Raw genomic sequence first — 21233 nt, forward strand, 5'->3', positions numbered from 1 at the left:
GAATAATAATATTTTTTTAAAACTCAAAGTATTGGGAAAAATATTAAATTTTGAATTTATATAAAACTTCCCTTTTAAAACACTTTAAAATTTTTATTGAAAATGAAAAAATTATTGAGAATCTTTTGCTCTCTTTAGTGAATATTTTTCTCATATAATTTTTTTTAAATGATAGATTTGTGCCCATAGAGGCATGTTCTTTTTTTTTTTAAAGAAAGAGTGAGAGGAGAGAGAGAGAGAGAGAGAGAGAGAGAGAGAGAGAGAGAGAGAGAGAATTTTTTAATATTTATTTTTTTAGTTCTCGGCAGACACAACATCTTTGTTGGTATGTGGTGCTGAGGATCGAACCCGGGCCGCATGCATCCCAGGCGAGCGCGCTACCGCTTGAGCCACATCCCCAGCCCCTCATATAATTTTTTTTGAGCTATAAATCATGCACCATAAAATTCACCTCCTTGAAGTTCATACCCCTTGTAAGTGGTTTAACAGTGTTAACTTTTATTCTCAGATCCTTGTAAATTTTTCATTTTTGTATGTCATAACTGATTGAATATTGGTATTCACATATGCTTCAACCTATTTTACTGAGTGATGCAACACTGAAATTCCTCATAATAATGTGAATGGATTTTGAATTCCATTTAAGTTTTCATGTCAAGCTCTAACTTGCAGAACTTATGTGCTAAGGAGGAGTCCCTACAAGTGGCTCGGGCCCGGTTGAAAATACACATCAGCTATAAATGGAGATAAGTATCTAAGATATGTGAAAATAAAGAATTGGTACCATGCCTGGAGCTGTCCTGGCCCAGCCACCTCACTTGCCCCACAAAATATTCCCTACTATGTGTAATGTTTCCTACAGGCTATTACTTGCTTTATGCATTGGGAACATGGATCATGGATTTCTTCTTTAGCACCATGACTCCATTTCCTATTGACGGAATAGGAAAAGGTCCCACACAGCTGTCCTGGAAGCTAAAGGATTATGTTCTAGCAGTGTACCTATGGCCTATTGTTTAAGAAGTTCTGATTTGTGAGAAATATAGTACCAAAGAAAAAGAATCAGCTTAGAAGTGAACATTAGACATCATTTCCTTGAAGACTCTCCCGTACTGTTTAAGGAATTTTCATTAGTCTTTTTCTACCTCTGGCTCAAGATTGTATGCCATTCTCTAGGTGTGCAACCTAGGGAATGGCATGCAAAATAAAAAAATATAATAAAAATCTAAATACACACACACACACACACACACACACACACACACACACACACACTATGGATGTGACTCAGTGGTTAAGCACCCCTGGGTTGAATCCTTGATACCAAAACAAAACAAAACCAAACCTCATGTAAAATGCTCAAAGAAAGAAGTTAGACACAGAACTACAGAACTACTCATATTGTTTGATTCCTTTTCTATGAAATGCTCCCATTTTCTCTCTCCAATCTTCTTGCCATTCCAAATTCTCCAAACTCCAGACTTCTCTGGCCAATAAGAGACATATGTATCACCCAGAGACATGTGTACTTCATTGTATCAACTATATTTTATAGACCAAAGGGCCATTGCTCATTTTAAGGAATTCTGCTGTTTTTCTATTGAAGGTATTTTTTTTTTCATATTACAAACTGGATCAAGATGAGTTAATGGAGAGGATATAGAGAGCAAGCTCAAATCTGATTCCCTAATCTCTAGTAGCAAAGGAATATAAGGGACCCCAGGGTAAGGGAAGACAGATTGGTTGGAACTAGTGGTCTCTGTGGTGGTCTCCACACTCTTGGCATGGGTCCAGGTGGGAGCATATGGACAATTCTGGTTTGTTCTGCAAATGTTGATATCACTCCTTGGTTCCAATCAAGTTCCATGAGGCCCTATTGTTTTTCCTCAGGTGATGCTCAGTGGGAGACTTTCTGCCAGGCTTTGAAGGTCATTTTGGGTCAGGTCCTATGGTAGTGCACCTTGTGTCCTAAAGAACAACTTTTAAGATCATGGAAGTTGTCATTTTATGACTTGGTTTTATTATCCTGCCATCTTTGGCAAGTTGCTCTCTTTGTACCTTGGAGATATCTCTATCTCTCTCTCTCTCTCTCTCTCTCTCTCTCTCTCTCTTTTATTTTTTGTGGTATTGGAGATTGAGCCCAGATGTACTCAACCACTGAGCTCATTCCTCAGCTCTTTTTATTTTTTATTTTGAGATAGAGTCTTGCTAAGTTGCTGAGGGTCTTACTGAGGCTGGCCTCAACCTTATCATTCTCCTGCCTTAGCCTCTCAGATTGTTGGGATTATAGGCATGTGTCCCCATGCCCAGCTGGATTTCTCATTCCCAGATGACAAATGACCTCATCAGATTCAGAAGAGGATTAAATGAAGCAATAGATATAAACTACTTACATCCAGGCCTAATATAGAAATAGTTCATCAGCACTCAGCAAATATTAAAGTAAAAAAAGAGAGAGAGACAATACTATGATCATACTATTAAAATCAGGGCTCATCTAGAAAGTATAAATTTAACCACCAGGGCATCTCTCCCCCAACTCCTCCTCTTTCTTTCTTTCTTTCCCAAAGTTAGTCAGAAAACTGATAGTGGGAAATGTCCTAACCTGTGCTTGAATCATCCCTTGTTAATGAGTACAGAGAGAAAGTGGTTGATTACAAATCATGAAAAGTCAGCTACTAGAAAACGTGACACTTTAGATAATACGGTTATATGTGAAATATTTTGAAGTAAACAAAAACAAAAACCCATATCATCTTTCATATTCGTATTTTAAAATGATGGACTGAAAGAATGAAAATATTTCTTTTTCATGTATAACAGGATAAGAAGAATCATTGATCATTAGAAGAATCATATTTATGGCTTTATAAAAATATTTTCTGATAATTCTTAATCTGCTGTTGCCATCCTAATCCTTGAGTATATTTAAGAAAAGCATAAAGGAGTCCGTGAATTGGTGATTATCACTTATTAAGTACCTGTTATGTGTTTTACACAGTGTTAAGCACATCAGCTACCTGATTTCATAAGAGATTAATTGTGTTCAGGTTGATATTATTGGATCCATCTTCCCTACACAGTTCAGTGATCATATATCTAAAAATTTGCAAAACAAAGATTTAAAAACAGGTCTAATCAAAGCACTTGAGTACTGGCAATTAATTATGAAGCTATTCGATAGTATTGAGATGTTTCAGTCAGTCTTTCATAATCACTGTGACCAAAACATGTGACAAGAACAACTTAAAGGAGGAAGTTTATTTGGAGCTCACGGCTTCAGAGGTTTCAATTCACAAATGGCCAACTTCATTGCTCTTGGCTGAATGTGAGGCCCACAGAGGAAAACTGCTCAGCTCATGGAGGAGTCAGGAAGCAGAGAGAGGGTGAAGAGAAAGGGCCACAGGGAAGACATATCCTTCAAGGTCAGATCCCTAGTAAGCCACCTCTCTCCAGCCAAGCTCTACCTGACTAGAGTCACCACCCAGTCCACTCAAACTAGGAGCTCAGTTTACAGTTCTCATAACCTAGTTATTTCACCACCAACATTTCTGCATTAACAGGAATTTTGGGGGGACATCTCATATCTTAACTATAACAAGAAACTAAATAATTTCCCAGCTGAAGAAGAGTATCCCTATCATATACTTTTGAATATTAGTTTTTAAAATTTCATAAGGAATACATAAAAGTTGAATATATTTCTGAAATTACAAGAAAGTAAATATATTTTAACTTAGAAATGACTATGAATTAACATATTTAAATAGTGTCTCAAATTCAGGATTTTATGAATTTTCTTTTTTTACAAAATGGAATTAACTCAGGAGAAAAGCTATATACTTGAGGAGTATTTGCAAATAAAACACAAAACAACAACAAAACACAAAAAGCCCAGCCAACTGAAAACCCACTTTAACAGTGGTTATTTCCAATGAACTTTATGACATTTATAAGTATTAATTTAAAAATTTTTATTAGATATATTAGATATTTAAATTACAGAAAGGACATATACTGCTTTTGTTCATTTGAATGAAACAGACACACCCATAAAGCTAGTAACCTCCCCTTACTCATCTACTCTTGCTCTCTTAGTGAACAATTTTTTCTTTTTTTTTTTTGTACCAGGGATTGAACCCAGGGGTGCTTAACTAATAAGCCACTTCCAAAGCCCTTTTAATTTTTTATCAGTGCCTTGCTGAGTTGCTGAGACTGGCTTTGAACTTGGAATCCCCCTGCCTCAGCCTCCTGAGCTGCTGGGATTACAGGTGGTCACCACTGCACCCAGCTCAGGGACACAATTTTGATGTGTATCTTGATACATATTTTCTATATTCATATTGAAAATGAAAATATATAAATAATATATAAGGATAATTTTTATTATAAAATGTTTAATATTATTCAGCTACTGCATTTTTAAACTTAATTGTCATGTGGAGTTTCCTTTAAGACACTAATTTATATCTTATCCTCCAGTGATTCTCAACTCTTGCCATACATTAGAGTCAAGCGGAGAGCTTAAAAAAAAAAAAAAAAAAAAGGAAGGAAAGAAAGAAAGAAAGAAGTTGCCAGAGCCCCATCCCTGGAGATTCCAGTTTAATTGGTTTGGGTGGGGCTTTGGCATCAGACTCCAAAGTTGACTCTGATGTGTAGCTACTTAGAACCACTGATTGAAGCAATCCAAACAGGATGCAAATAGCTACAAGCCTGAATTGTCCTGGTATGCACTTTCCCAGAAAGGCCTTCCAAGAGGTTACATCCCTGCTGATTGGGGAGCTTAAGGAGGCCCATTAGAAGTTTTAAGTTGCTTGGGAAGATTGCCTAGCAGAAAGGAAATTTGTTTCATCTCAATTCATGTTGAAGATAGTCACATGACTGCTACTAGGACCAGGACTTTCCTAGGCCATATAAGTGACAGTGGGTTGTACCAAGGCTGGAATTATTCCAGAGTTGACTAAACTCTAGCAATTTGCCCTTCCCTGCAGAAGGAGGTTACCTTAATCAAGCATCACAGGATACCACACCCAGACCTTGTTTTGGCACAACTACCTTTTAGGTGGGTGCAAAAACTTGTTTGGCCTCTCCTGTTCTGAGAATTTTCAAACCTCCCAACCAAGCTCCTGTATCTGTCCTGGTGATAGCTTCACTAATGGCCAAATATTTGCATGATTGTTTAGTTTTCTTCACACTGCTACACATTTGAGAAATATTTGAGAGAACGGTAGATAGAGGCAAAAGATAGGCGAGCTGTGGAGGTGTTTGGTCTACTTTTAATATTTGTTTTGGTGAGGAAAAACAATTGGCAGGCAGTGATTATTCTGAATTCTTCTGAAAGCTCTGCCTTCTCTAAATGGTCTCTCCTCTTCCCAAAGCATTTAGTTCATCAGAAGTTTTGAAAGAACAGAGAGACCATTGAAATTTTTTTAGGAGTTTGTTTATTTATTTATTTATTTATTAAGTTTTTTAAAGTTTTAAGTCAACAGACCCTGTCAGGTGTATGATTAATATAGCTGCCGTATCCTGAGTAAAGAAATAGAAAGGTAGGCAGTAAGAAAAAAACGCAGTTATCAGAACTGTGGTCTTTTTCTTTTCTAGCTATAAAACTGCAATATTTATTTTTTAGATTAAATATTTTCCCACCCAGAAAATAACTGTCGAGTGTTTCGAGTCCTGGTAAATGACTCAATTGTTCAACCAAATTGTAAAACAAGAAAAATGAAACCCTCAACCACGGGCAATCTGTAATGCAAGGTGAAAGTCAGAGGTGGGACTGTACCAGCTCTGGGTCACTGGGGCATCTGCCTAGGGGGACCGGTAGCTCTGTCCAACAGCTGGAGCTTGGAGCCTTGCAGCTGCCAGGCTCCTCCCGCTCGACGTCACGGGAGGCGGGACAGCAGGCAATTGGCGTTGCACGGAAGCTTGAGCTGCTCCAGAGTCGGGGCCCTGGAGGGGAGGAGGGGGAGAGGGAGAAATTGGTCGTGGATTTTGCTCCGGCTCCAGCTGCTGCTCTAGCGCTGAGAGATTGCCCCTAACCCCATACCCCAAGGCAAATGGCTGGCTCGGAGGCATAACTCGCCTCCACTCTTCGGATCTGTACTTGGTTCTTTTCTTGCACCTTGAAATTCATTGATCATCATGCTGTGATGTGTGCCCGGGGAGAAATTGGTAAGAGTGAAAGAGCAAACCTTTCTACTTCTCAGCTTTCTGCCTCACTGCTCTCTTTCTTTAAGTCTCTCTCTCTCTCTCTCTCTCTCTCTCTCTCTCTCTCTCTCTCTCTCCCCCCCTCTTCCCCCTCCCTCTCTCTCCCTCTCTTCCTCTCCCTCTTCCATACTCTCTCTTCCCCCTCCCCCCCTCTTCCTCTCTCTCTCTCCCCCTCTTCCTCCTCCCTCTCTCCTCCCTCCCTCTCTACCTCTCTCCCTCTCCCTCTCCCTCTCCCCATCCAATCATGTTGAGGTTTGATGACATGGCTCAAAACTAGAGTTCTGGACTTAAAAATGGAGAAGCGATTGCACCATTTTCAGTTACTGGATTTCTCTAGGGAAATTATTTGACTTATACTGAAAAGTGGTTTTTGTAAGAAGGTAAATCATGCAGACACACCCGTTCACACACATTCTTTTCGAAATCGAGCCCTTTAAAGCCATTTTGGCTTCTTGCCCCAAAAGGTGATGAAGAGGAAAAGTGTTTAGCAATTTAGAACAATACATAAACCATGGACTGATTGTTACTTGGGAAGAAAAAGGTGTTTGCGTTGCAACTTGCTCAGAAATAGTTTTGAAACCATATTCTTTCCTGCTAACACTCACTTTAAGAACTCAGTTGTTATCTGGGGCGCCCTTCATTTTACATTATAGAACATATTCTTATATTTTTACTATAAACAGCAGAGAGATGGGTTGGGCAGTGAATTCCTGAGGTAGTATTGACTTGGGACCATGTGCCTTTGGAAAGAATATATTTAAACTACACATATTCATTAAGGCATGCTGACTAAGGTATTTAGAATGTGATCTAAATAAAACCAAAGTTTCTTCTTGCTTCTTTTCATAAGAAGATAGTTCTTTTCAGTTTTACAGGGTCTGGGCAGTTCTCTAACTCTAATCAACCTTGAAAAATGTACCAACAAAGGTAGGGATTCCACCAGTATTATTGTATCAGTCTAAATTAGATGAGGCCAAATTTAAATTTTACCAACATAAAAAAAGTCTTTGTTGATTTGTGAAGAGTGAGAATTGTAACACATTATCATATTAACAGAATAACTAATTCAGTGACCCAGGCGAGCCCATACTTCAGTCTACTTCCAAAGGTAATAACAGCTTTTTCCAGACTGTTTTATTTTCTCATTATAAATATATCTTACAAATCTACATTAAGATAGTTTATTTTTATCAAGGTGAGATTATACTATATGTGTTGAAAAACAAGGTAACAGCATTTGAACAATTTATTTAGGAAAAAAAACCATTGTAACGGTTGCCACTTGTTACATTTTATGAAAAAAAAATGAAGAATTTAAACAGTTTGAAACAGGATGTGGGAAATGTTTGACCTTGGCTAACCAAAAATGAATACTTTTCATACTTACTGACTAAACAATTGAATAGCATATTATTTTGATATTGTCAGTAAAATGAAGGGAAATGCCCAGAATTGGATTATGATTTATAATTGAACAGAATGATTCATTTGTTAAACAACTGTACTTTTTAGAATCAATTTTTAAAATTAATACTTACAAAATGTCCACATACTGTGTTTTATTTATTGCCTACTTTAGTTGGAAATTTTTTTTTTTTTAATGAAGGCAAAGAAAAATACTATAAGCAAGATCATTTGGGGACTCTGAAACAAAACACATTGATGAAGATAAATTTAAGAGATTATCATGCTTAAGAAAAGGAGAATCTATTAACTTCAGGAACAATAATATGTATGCTGGATGATATCACCATACCCGGTTAATTATTACAGCAGCTGAACAGCTTTCCTTATCATTTAGCAGAGGATTGTTGTATTTTCTTGAAAACATTATTGGCTCCTTATTCTCTTTATTTCATTTCAGAAAAAAAAGTCTTTAGCCATAGAAACAATACTTTTCATTGATCTATGAAGTAAGAAGTAGTAGTGATACTAATTTTGTAAAAGTTGTGGCCTTAATGGAATCATATTTAAGATGTTTAATGAAGGGTATATTAATACAATTATATGAGGCAATAATATGGTAATAGGTATTAAAACCTGTGAATATTCATAGGCTTTGACTCAATGACCCTGGGTCTAGGAATATACATTAGAAAATTATGTAAATTCCATTTGAAGATTTATAATTAGATCATTACAGTGTTACTTACCTATAGCATGAAAAAAATCAGAAACAGCCTATAGAAAAATATTTAAATAAATTAAGTTTTATCTCTTTATATACATAAAATGCAGATACCAAAATAATTTTGAAAAAAAGTTATGACTTGGAAACATGTTACAGTATATTGAGTGGCAAGATCAAATACCATATATCTTGAATGTATAAAGTATGCCTTTGAAAGAATTATATATAAGATTCATTTCGTCAATAAATATTTATTAAGCTCTTAAATATCATGGTTATAAATTAAAACATTGAATAAGTTCCTGTTTGAATATAGTTCCTCTTGCATTAATAGGTATATTCATTAATATGTCATGTACTAAAATACACACATACACATTTCTAGGGGGTAGAGTTATAGCTTTCATTTTCTTTTTTTATATTTTACCTGATATTCCCAAGTCTTCTATAGCAACTATTACTTTTATAATCACAAAAATACCAGAAATACTGTAAGCAAAATCAAAAGACAAAGGCTAGGCTCTATACTTAACCGCCAGCATGCCCTTTAAAAAAGACATTAAGCAATGCTTTATAATATTGCTGTGGTTTGGAAGGTGTGTGTACTCCCACCCAAGTTCATTTATTGATTCCTAATCACTAATTTGATAGTCTTGAGAGGGGGGGTCTTTGGAAGATGTTTAGATAATAGGGCAGAAGGCCTCATGAATGGGATTAGTGCCCTTCGGAAAGAGGCATAGAAAGCTGCCTTGGCCATTCCCTCATGGGAGGATACAGCAAGAAGGTGCCATCTAAGTACCAGACAGTGAGCCCTCACCAGACATCAGATATATTCACACTTTGATCTTTGAGCCTTTTTTTAACTATAAGAAACAACTCTCTTTTTTTTTATAAGCCACCTAGTTTATAGTAATTTGTAATAGCAACCCCAAATGGACTAAGACAGACAGATGAACCCCCCCCTGTAGAATTGACCCCCAATGAAAAATAGACATAATTTGGCAATTCACAAAGGAAAATAAATTGAAAATTTTCAAGGTTGAGGGAGGGGCAATGTTAACCTCTCAATCATCAAAGAATATCAGAATAGCAATAATTGTGTCCACACATTTGCACACATCATGTTAGCAAACATCGAAAGCAAATCAAATTGTGTGAGGTTATTAGGAAGACTATTCAATGATATAGAAAACTATTCTGATGGGGAATATGAGAAATGAAAAAAAAAAGAAAAGAAAAAACAAATTGCAAAATGATATTGTAGTTTTAGAAAAACAAAATCAACCTATGCACAGAAGCTACTTTAATGGAGGGGAGCAAATGAAATATTAACAGTACTTTCATTTGGGTGGTGAGATTTTAGGAAATTTATATTTTTCTCATGGTATTAATCTATAGTTTCTAAGATTTTTACAGTGAATATATTTAGTTAACAGAGGGGAGAAAAAGCCAATCTCCTAATAAAACAATCTGTCCTGATATGAAGAACACATAAATAAATATCCAGCCCCTTTTATACAGTTCCCACAATCTCCCTCATTACGTTGTAATTTTATGTCAAGTATTATTATTTCTGAATTATATTTGCTGGTGAGAACATTTGGACTAGAGGGAAAGCCACAGGCAAATCTTGATTCTACTCACATTTGCTCTTCTGCTCCCAGCTATTTTCTGAAATAATAAGCAGGGTTAGATTAACTAGAGCTTAACTTCCCCTTCATTTGCTGTTGATCACATCTGCTGGGATCTGATGCTGATAGGCCTTAATTAAATACTTCTTAGTTAATCTTCCTGAAGTTTATTTATTCAGTTTAAGGCCTTTCTGGATGACGATGGTAAATACAACTACATTTCTGTTAGTAAAACAAACTTAGAAGTTTTCAACTCCTTAACATGTAAGATGGATTGTAAAAATCTTTTTTTTTTTTTTTTTTTTTATTGGATGTTCACAACATTACAAAGCTCATGACAAATCATATTTCATAGATTAGAATCAATTGGGTTATGAACTCCCATTTTTACCCCAAATACAGATTGCAGAATCACATCGGCTACACATCACATTTTTACATACTGCCTTATTAGTGACTGTTGTATTCTGCTACCTTTACTATCCTCTAATATCCCCCCTCCCCTTCCCTCCCATCTTCTCTCTCTACCCCATCTATTGAAATTCATTTCCCTCCATGTTTGTTATCCCATTCCCCTCGTATACTCTTATATATAATTTTGTATAACAATGAGTGTCTCCCTCCATTTCCATGTGATTTCCCTTTTTTTTTTTCTCCCTTTCCCTCCTGCCTCATGTCTCTGTTTAATGCTAGTCTTTTCTTCCTGCTCAGCCTCACTGTTCTGCTCTTAGTTGTTCTCATTATATCAAAGAAGACATTTGGTATTTGTTTTTTAGGGATTGGCTAGCTTCACTAAGCATAATCTGCTCTAGTGCCATCCATTTCCCTGCAAATTCCGTGATTTTGTCATTTTTTAGTGCTGCGTAATATTCCATGGTATATAAATGCCACATTTTTTTTATCCATTCATCTATTGAAGGGCATCTGGGTTGATTCCACAGTCTTGTAAAAATCTTAATCTCCTTGGTTATAAGAAGGAAAGTGAAAATCAAGTTTCAACCATCCTCAATGTCGTGAGATCCTTTCTTTAGTTTATAGTATTCATAATTACTTAGCATGATTTCACAACATTCTAATTTACTTTAATTAGGCAATAAAATATTATAGAAGGTTATAGTTAAACATCATAATTATAACACCCTCCCCCCTTTTTTCTTTTGGTACTGGGGAATGAACTTAGGGACACTATATCACTGAGCTACACTCCCAGCCCTTTTATTTACTTATTTTTTTTTTTTTGAGATAGGATCTCACCAAGTTGCCCAGGCTGACCTCAAAATTGAGATCCTCCTGCCTCAGCCTTCCTAGTCACTGGGGTTTCAATTATCTGCCACTGTGCCCTGCTAACCTTCTTTTCTTCACTAAAAACTGTGCTTAAAAGATGCTCTCAGATGTTTTTGTCAGAAGTTCAACTTTCCTGTGATATCCTTTAGTTAAGAAATCAACGTTTCTACCTTACCCAGGTAGAAAAATTCCTAAATCTAAAGCATTATTGCACTTTTAAGATCCCTAAAGCAAGGACTAAAAGGAAAGGGAAATGCGCCCAATGGGATAAGGGAACTTTGAAAAAGCAATCGTCCCAACTAGCTTTCTTCCCCCAAATTGTCCCTTTTCATTTGAGCAGTGCCAGAGGGACCATGATGATCCCAAATGTCCAGTCAATCACATATTATTTTGTATGCTTCATATTTTGGGCCATGGTCAGGACAGGTGTGTTGATGATAGGAATATATGGATAAGGTGTATAGGCTTAATGATGTAGGATGATAACAGGCAGAGATCAGAAATGGCACCAACACAGGAGGCACCCGGCCACGTGAGGAACATGAGAAGGTGGCTCATGCTGAGGCAGAAGGATCGTAAGTTCAAATCCAGCCTCAGCAACTTGGTGAGGCCCTAAGCAGCTTAGTGAGACCCTGTCTCAAATAATGGGCCAGGGATGTGACTCAGTGGTTAACCTCTGGGTTCAATCCTTGGTACTAAAAAAAAGAAAAAAAAATCCACATTATATTCTTGAAATATCTCCAATGATTCCCTCTTTCTTCTAAGTATAAATTCTAAGTATAAATGTTAAGTATAAATTCTTCATCTTAACCATTGAAGACTTCAAGATGGTTCTAACATAGATTCCCACTTTAATCTCCAATTAGTCTTTAATTTATATTTGAAATTCCAGCAATATGAAACTACTTAGAGTTGCTTACATAAACAGTTTCAAGCCACCTTCCTTTTCATAATATTAATTTTTCAAAAATCTACAAAATCTCTTCTATGGGGAATTTGGGTTTTTGCCAAGGCTCATTTAGATGCTCTCTCTCTCTCTCTCATAAGAAGCAGTCCTTTTTTCCCTTTCCAGCCTCGGACTCCATACCGTGCCTTCTGGTAGGATTTTCTATTTCCCTAAATTCATGCACTGCATGATTATCCAATTTTATCTTTTTAAATTGAATTGAGAATTTTAATCTCTTTCTGGGTGTTTTTTATTCATCCCCTAAGGACCCAGCATTGAATGTAGGGCAAGGTAAAATAAACGAATGCTAAAAAGTAAACTTCTAAAACATAGAAGTTTTCATCTGCATTGTTCTCTGGTTTATTTCCTGTATCTATAACAATTCCCTGCACACCGCGGGAGCACGGTAAACTCCATTTAAAGGAAGGCACTGAGCATCTTCCGTGTGTCAGGTACTACATATTCTTAATAAATCTTCATACAAAACTCTGTGACATAGGTGATATTTCCATTTTACAACTTGGAAACAGGCTTAGAGAGGCTAAGGGTTTACGGTGAGTGCTCAATTATTATGAATCTGTTTGCTGTTTTGAAAACAGCTAAATATAGTATCAGTACTTATTCAAAATAAATATATTTGGGGAGTTGAGTAGCATTGAATAAGTTGACTATTATTTACCATAAATTCATTTTATAATTCCAGTAAAAATGATCAACTTCTTTTAATTACCATTAATAGTTTGACCTGTCCATTACTGATATTTATATACTAGTCATACTTACTGTTCCGATCTCAGGGACAATTTAAATATGTATGTTGTGATAATTTAGTGATTGGTATATGTAATGTATATTCCATTACATTAAATCATGAGATGAAGTAATTTTTAGCCATTGAGGAATAATACTTACCTATGTAATATTTATAACATATTTAAAGTTACTCTGTAATTTCCAAAAGCAAATTATTAGGTTTTAGAGGTTAAACTCTTCATCCATTATCTTGAAATAACTTTTCTACAGTTCAAACAAAATAAATGAAGTAATGCCTGTCTTTTTCACTTATCCAGCAATGACATATACCTTAAAGAGAAGACATACTTCAAAACTTTAGTCTTGTCCTATTTATATGATTCATATTTATAGCTTTGGGTAATATGTGAGAGACATTTAGAAAACATTTGATTTAGTCTCTTGATATAAACTTTTAGTTTTAAAAGTCCATTTGTTCTTTCAATGACTGAGTTCTTTTCATTTTAGCTACAAGTAAGTCCACTTTCCTATTTCTTTTCACTTATCATTTCTTAACCATGTTATTATTTTTTAAAAATTTTAGAAATTTCTGTGGTTATTTATACAGAAAATAATTGTCCTATTTCTTCAGTATCAGAAAAGCAGTTTCACTGATTACTTAAATAGTAATACATATACATGGGTGGAAATGATTAACTGCATAAAAATAATGTTGAGTGATTATGAATTCATGGAGCAATATATTTATAGATTAAAAGTAAGACGTTCCAGGGTAGCTTTGAGTTGCTTGGGTTGATGGTTTTCAAAGTGTGGTCCCCAGACTAGAAGCATCAGTTTCACTTGAGTTTGTTAGAAATGCAAACCCTCAGGTCCCACTGCAGGCCTACTGAGTCAGAAAGTGGGCAGGTCCTGTGCTTGGCAGAAAAGAGGTAGAAACTGTGCTCTTACAAGCTTTCCTTGTGATTCTGATCTGTGGTAAGTTTGAGAACACAGACTTCAGGCAGGATCCTCAGGTGAGAAAGCCAGCATATTCACTGGACCCTGACAGGTAGTGCCTGGCCCACTTTTAAAGGACTGGTTTCTCATACTTCTGTATTATCCCTGGGCTGGCTGAAAAAGATGTTGTTTTAAAAAGTAAAACTTGTGAAGAAGCCCAAAGTGCAATGTTCAATATTTAAAGATTTGTGTTGCCTAGCTTTATGTTATTTACTTGGTGGCAAAAGATCTCCTTTAAAAGCAAAATTAAACTGAATACATTTTGTGTTTCATAGGAGAAAAGAGGGCGCTGTGTGTGTGCCCCTATCCTTTGATCTTGGGTATATTTTTGGACAATGATTAAAAGAAGCAAATGTGACTCTTAAGACTCTCAGATTGTCCATAGGGAATCAGGTGTTCTTAGAGATACTGTGCATGTTTATAGAGGTAGGGAATGATCCAGATTCCCTATGGGAATGACTAATTACTCTATATAAAATTAGAACAGGGGTTAGGTGGTGCACACCCATAAACCCAGGGACTGAGCATGCTGAGACAGGAGAATAACAAATTCAAGACCAGCCTCAACAATTTAGGGAGGCCCTGTCTCAAAATAAAAAAATAAAAAGGACTGGAAATGTACTGTAAAGTGTCCCTGTTTTAAATCCCTAGTATCCCCCAAAATAATAAATAAGCAAATAAAATTAGAATCCAATCATAAAAGTATTTTCATAGTGCATCTGTACATAGCATAGGCTATATTCTTTGAATACACTTTAGAGTTAATCAAATTGGATTAAATTCTTTATGTATTATGGAAATTTTGGTTGTCTGTTTTCTTTACCTTACCAGTGCATGTGATGCTGAATGTGGTAATTTCAGAATATTATATATTGGTCATATTATGAAGATACTAGGAATCAGCAGAAGGAGTCTTGAAGTGGGTTTTTAATTACAATTTGAAAATATGACCAATAAATTCTGATCCCTACTGACTTTAATGTTCTAAAGTAAAGAGCAATCAAGGTAATATTAAAATGTAAAATGGTCTTTTTTATAAGACTTTGCGATTTTTTTGATATCTAGTATTGTATATGTTTTCTATAAGTATGAACATGTTTTACTGAAATAATTATCTGATCTTTCTTTTATGCAATATCCTTTAAATTCTACTTTTATAATTAATTTTCATGAATAAGACTGTGTCCCAGAAGTATCTAGGCATTTAAATACACTGTCTTTTAAAGTTTAATGAGCTGTATCTATGAGATATCTTTTAGTGATTATCTTTTTAGTTAAAAGAATACTTTAATTGGCTTTACACTGTTTATAATTACATTCAATACTTCTTGGAAAGAGCACACATATTTGCCTTCATGAAGGCCAAATTATCACTAATTTAGTATATACCAGTCTTCAATATTAATCTGATATAATATTAGAACCTATACATGCTACTTGAGGGCTTTAGCATGAACATTTTGGGTGTTGCAGCAGGCTTGTCTTGCATAATGTGAAGTTGTTCTTGACAAACAAAAAAATCAAAGAATTGCCTCTTCTCACATCTTAAATGTAAAAGCAATACATTAGCCTCTGTGTATGCTTTTCTTCACCATAAATATAGGTTTCATGATTATATACAGTAATAAGCTTTTCATTAACTTTAGTATTCTTGATTAAAATGAAGAACTGTTTTCGGATCCAAAGTAAGTTTATAAGCAGATGGTAAAAAATATAGATAAAATATGGATAGTCATTAAAAATATACTTAACATAGAAATCAGCTATTGATATACTATCTCAAAAAAACAGTGTTGGGCTGGGTTGTAGCTCAGTGGTAGAGTGCTTGCCTAGCATGTATGAGACATTGAGTTCAATCCTCAGCACCACATAAAAATAAATAAATAAAAATAAAGATATTGTGTTCATCTACATCTAAAAAAGAAAATTTTAAAAAGTGTTAATGTTTTAAAAGTTATTTTATTCTAGATTTTCCATGTTAGCATGTTATACATTCATAGTTGAGACCAGACATTTATACAGGTTTGAATCATTCTTTAAATCTTTATAAACTTCATCCATTTTTGCGCTCATTAAACATTCTCTTAAACATTACTTTTTAACAGCTATCTTATATTTCCATTATTTAGATGTATTACAGTTGAATAATAGTTTCACTATTTTTAAACATTTGGGTTTTGTGCCTTTTGTAACTCTGAGTTGAGCATCTTTCTCTTCAGGGCAAACAAAAATGAACATTTTAAAGGCATATTGTCTTATGGCTTTAGAAAAGTAAGAAAGGTTAGATTTCCCCCAGAACTATATGAATGCTAGCTTTCAGTAGATTTATGAAGTTTAAAGAAGTTTTTTGCTACAATCAGAAACAAAAAATTCTAACTCTGCCTAAATTACTTTTCTTAGGTTAGTACTGAAGATAAATATTATTTTTGCCTATTTATTTGTACTATGTCAAATTCTGGATATTTGTTCAGGCTCTTTTACAAAGTATATTTTTATTTAAATATTTAAGCCAGAAGTGAATAATTTCTAATATTGATTTTTATAAAATATTAACTTAAAATGCTGACCATCATCATGGTAATAGGACTTGTTACAATGATACTGAAACAATAGGGCAGTTCCACAAATGAGCTTGAACAGACTGAGAATTTTAAAATAGATGCGTATCTGAATAATTTTTATTTTATAGGCTAATTATACTATCACATGATTTTAGGAAGCATAAAACCTTGTATTCAAGTTGAATAAATAATTTATGACATATTTGTAAATAATGACATTGTGTTTAGGAATAATAAAAGCCTACCTATATATGCATAAGGAATAAAATTGTAGTAGAGAAGGTAGGGAGCTATTTTATGTAAGCTGACATTATTTTGCTATTTAATCTTGAACAAGCCAATTTCTCTGAACCTCATTTTTCTTATATAAAAAGTTACATATTTAAGGTTTTTAACAGGTTTAAATTTTTGAATTTTCTTTGTTTTTTATTTTTTGAATTGTCAGTTTTGCTTTTTTAGTCATTGCTTTAACCCCAGGGCCTTATGCATGCTAGGAAAGAGATCAACCACTGAGTTTATATCCTTAGTCCTAAAATTCTGATTTTCCTGAGCTTTATCATTTTGAAAATGGTTTTCCTACTTAGCAGAAATTTTTTTTTATATTTTATGAGTTATTTTTATTTATATGTGATAATATGTATTTTGCCGTATTATACATACATGAAGTATAACTTCCCATTCTTGTGGTTGTTCATGATGTGGAGTTACACTAGTCATGTATTCAAATATGAACATAGGAAAGTAATGTCCAATTCATTCTACTCTCTTTCACACTTACTGTGTATTAGCATCTGCATATTAGAGAGAACATTTGGCCTTTGTTTTTTTTTTTGTGATTGGTTTATTTCACTTAGCATGATATTCTCTAGTTCCCTCCATTTACTGGCAAATGCTATATTTTTTTTCTTCTTTATGGATGAGTAATATTCCATTGTGTATATATACCATATTTTCTTTATCTGTTCATCTGTTGAAGGGCACCTACGTTGGTTCCATGGTTTAGCTAATGTAAATTGAGGGGCTATGAACATTGATGTGGCTACATCAGTATAGTATGATGATTTTAAGTCCTTTGAGATATCCCAAGGAGTGGGATAACTGGGTCAAACTGTGGTTCCATTCCAAGTTTTCTGAGGACTCTCCATACTGCTTTCCAGAGTGGTTGTACCAATTTGCAGTCCCATCAGCCATTTATGAGTATACCTTTTCCCCTAAGTCATTGCCAACGTTTATTGTTACTTATATTCTTGATAATTGCTCTTCTGTCTGGAGTGAAATAAAATCTCAGTGTAGTTTTAATTTGCATTTCTCTAATAGCTAGAGATGTTGAACATTTTTTTTAATGTATTTGTTGACCATTGTATTTCTTCTGTGCCTGTTCAGTTCCTTTGCCCATTTATTGATTGGGTGTTTTTTTTTTTGTTGTTGTTGTTGTTTATTTGTTTTTGGTATTAAATTTTTTAGTTCTTTATTTATCCTGGAGATTAATGTTCTATCTGTGGTGCAGGGGGCAAAGATTTTCTCCCATTCTGTAGGCTCTCTATTCATGTTCTTGGTTGTTTCTTTTGCTGTGAAGAAGCTTTTTAGTTTGATATCATCCCATTTATTGATTCTTGATTTTACTTCTTGTGTTTACAAGTCTTGTTAAGGAATTGGGTTCCTAAGCCAACATGATGGAGACTTGGGCCTATTTTTTCTTCTAGTAAGCACAGGGTCTCTGGTCTAATGCCTAAGTTCTTGATCCACTTTGAGTTTTGTGCAGAGTGAGAGATAGGGGTTTAATTTCATTTTGCTACATATAGATTTCTGGTTTTCCCAGCACTATTTATTGAAGAGGCTATCTTTTCTCCAATGTATGTTTATGTGCCTATGTCTAGTGTGAGGTAACTATATTTATGTGGGCTTGTCCCTGTGTCTTCTGTTCTGTTGACCTTCATGTCTGTTTTGGTGCTAACAACATGTGGTTTCTGTTACTACAGCTCTGTAGTATAATTTAAGGTCTAGTATTCTGATGCCTCCTGCTTCACTTTTCTCACTGAGGATTTTCAGAAATCTTATACTCAAACAATAAGTGCACTTGTAATAGTATACTAGCTAGATTTTGGGGTCTATTATATGTCTGATACCTTACATAAATTATCATGAACTCCTCACAACAACCCTACAATGTGGATACTATTATTGTATTTTCCTGATGGGGAAACTGAAGGTTATAAGTCTCATTGGAACTCAAGACCCACCTGTCTCTTAAAAAAATGGAATGACTTGCTCTAACCCAGGTATCTCAACAGCAGCATTTTTGACATTTGGGGCTAGATAATTCTTTATTGTGAGGGACTATTTTTTGCAGAGTCTAAAATTTAGCAGCATATCTCACCTGTTGCACCCATAATCAAAAGTATCTCCAGATATTGCCCAAACTAGTTTCACTTGAGGACCATTGGTTTAATATAACCTTAGTCATCAACAGTCTAAGGGCAAATATAATTGTCATCTCTGGCAAAGGTGAGGTGGCTTTAGGTCATTGAAAGGATCAAGATGAAGTTGACCAAATAGACCTTAGCAGAGGACCCTACTCATTCATTCAACAATACTGGTTGTAAATTGATTATCCTTTATTCTCAATATTTGTGATATTTGAAGAGGATTCATTCCCAAGGTGCATGGTATACCACCAAGAACCTGATTGACATTAATTAATTCATTTAACAATATTCCTGGAATGCCTGCTATGTGCCAAACATTGTTCAGTTACTGGTTGAAATAGTGAGCAAGATGGTCTTGTAGGCGATGCTGATATTAAAAAATTTCAACTCATTTCTCTCTGTCTTCCTAATAATCTTTCAAAAACTGTCTTTATAACTACAATCCAGTGTTTACCATGTTTTACACACACACACACACACACACACACACACACAGTGCTTACCACACTGAGCTATAGTAAACATACATAGCACACCAAGAAATTTGTGTTCTACTATTTAAAAGTATATTTGACTCTAGTTTTGGAAATTAGCACTTATCTGTGTGCTGGCTTGGTTTCGGATGTTACCTGTTTCTTCATTGGGTAGTATCTTAAGCTCTTTCTGTGTTCTGCCTAAAACCTGGCTACACACACAGCAATGTTTATGCCATGGCAATTAATCTCTGAAGTATTTCAGGTAATGAGGGAACCCCATGAGTCAGCTCAGGGCAGATCCCTTTACCATGTGCTCATGTAGGGCAAGAATCATGGAGTCAATACAGGAACTTTGTATCACTTTGGTTTCAGTGCCTGGAAAAGGGCCTGACTGGCACATGGTAGCCTTTCAATACTTATTTATTAAACAGATCGAAGGATAAGAGGTCTCTGAACAGTGAAAATGATTTCACTAAGTCAATCTTGCTGAATTTTTATCTTCTACTCCCGGAAGACCATTGAGGTCATTTAAGTCATTTTATTTACATTTATTAACCTCTCTGTGGGAGTTGGAAGTGAGAGTTAAATATTTATGAAAGCAGATATTTGAACAGATATTTGGAGGAAAAAGCCTGTCAAACCATATATGTGCATTCAAAACAAGGAGGTTTTCAACTACTGAGGAGAAGCCTCTGGCTATTCTTTGGAAGATCCTGAAGTCATCACTGCTGGAACTGCTCTGGTGCTCAGAGTACTCATGCTAAATTCTCAAAATTTAAATTTATTTAAAATGCTACAGCAAGAACAGGAAAATTGAGACATGTTGTATAACGATTTCCATTCCAGATAAAATTGTTTTGGTACTTAAAGGGATAAGCATCTTTAAGCTGTAGAAAAACTATGTTACTGAGAAGAACTACCTCCCTGAGAGTTTTAGAACAACTAAATTTACATACCTCAGCTATTTTTAAAAAGAAGTTCTGCTTGTTTTATTTCCTCTTTTATGTCTTCATGTGGTGGAGGCTGATTAGTGTCCCTTTAGGGTTGCATGCTCTAGACCTTCATGTGAACTAAAATAACATTAGCATACTTAATGAAAGCTGTAGTGAGATACCAGGAAATGCCTAAGTGAATTGTGTCATATCTAGAGCCAGTGTGTCCAAGATTGTTAAAAGTAACAGTCTATATTGCATTTATGAGGGATGTTATTTTACTCTTTCATTCATATACTCATCCAGCAAATATTCATCAAAAGTCTACTGCATGCCTGATACTGCTCTAGCCGGAGGCGGTATCAGTGAGAGAAAAAAACAACACAGAAATTCCTATTTAGTTGAAGGAGGGAGACAGACAAAAGCTAAAACACAAAAGTTAATCATCTATTGTTAAGAAATGACATGAAAGCTGTATGAGAAATAAAGCAGGGAAGGAGAATCATGGGAGGAAGGTCATAAACACCTGGAAGCTGTTACTACAATTAATGTGGAAACCCTGAGAGAGTGTAATTGGGAAAATGTCAGGGTCTAACTTTTGGTTTTAACAGGACAAGGCCAACAGCAGCCAACTAGGGTGATGCTGAGGAAGCGGTTAGCTTCTTAGTGTATATTTGAGGGAGAGCCAAGAGAATTGCTGATTGGATGGGGGTCATGAGAGGAAGAAGGACCCAAGGAGGGCTCAAAGGCTTTGGGGCTGAGCATCTAGAAGGGTGGAGCTGCCATCAACTAACAGGACTAACCTGAAGGGAGCAGGTTTGGAGAGAGTGGGGAGCTCAGTTTGATGTGTAGCTCTCTAGACATGGGCTGCCTCCTTGACAGTTTCTGAG

The 21233-nt window shown here is 35.3% G+C and overlaps 1 protein-coding gene across 2 annotated transcripts in view; it reads left to right on the plus strand.

Moving 5' to 3' along the window:
- Window positions 1–5933: 5933 nt before the first annotated feature.
- ATP10D (ATPase phospholipid transporting 10D (putative)) overlaps window positions 5934–21233 on the plus strand; it is a 104330-nt gene continuing 89030 nt past the window's right edge. For both annotated transcript variants that reach the window (XM_081303755.1, XM_081303756.1), the window contains exon 1: window positions 5934–6171. The gene's annotated coding sequence lies outside the window, so the exon portion shown is untranslated. The remainder of the gene's footprint in view (window positions 6172–21233) is intronic.

The sequence above is a fragment of the Spermophilus citellus genome, assembly GCF_964194105.1.
Source record: "Spermophilus citellus genome assembly, chromosome: 8".
Classification (NCBI taxonomy): Eukaryota; Metazoa; Chordata; class Mammalia; order Rodentia; family Sciuridae; genus Spermophilus; species Spermophilus citellus.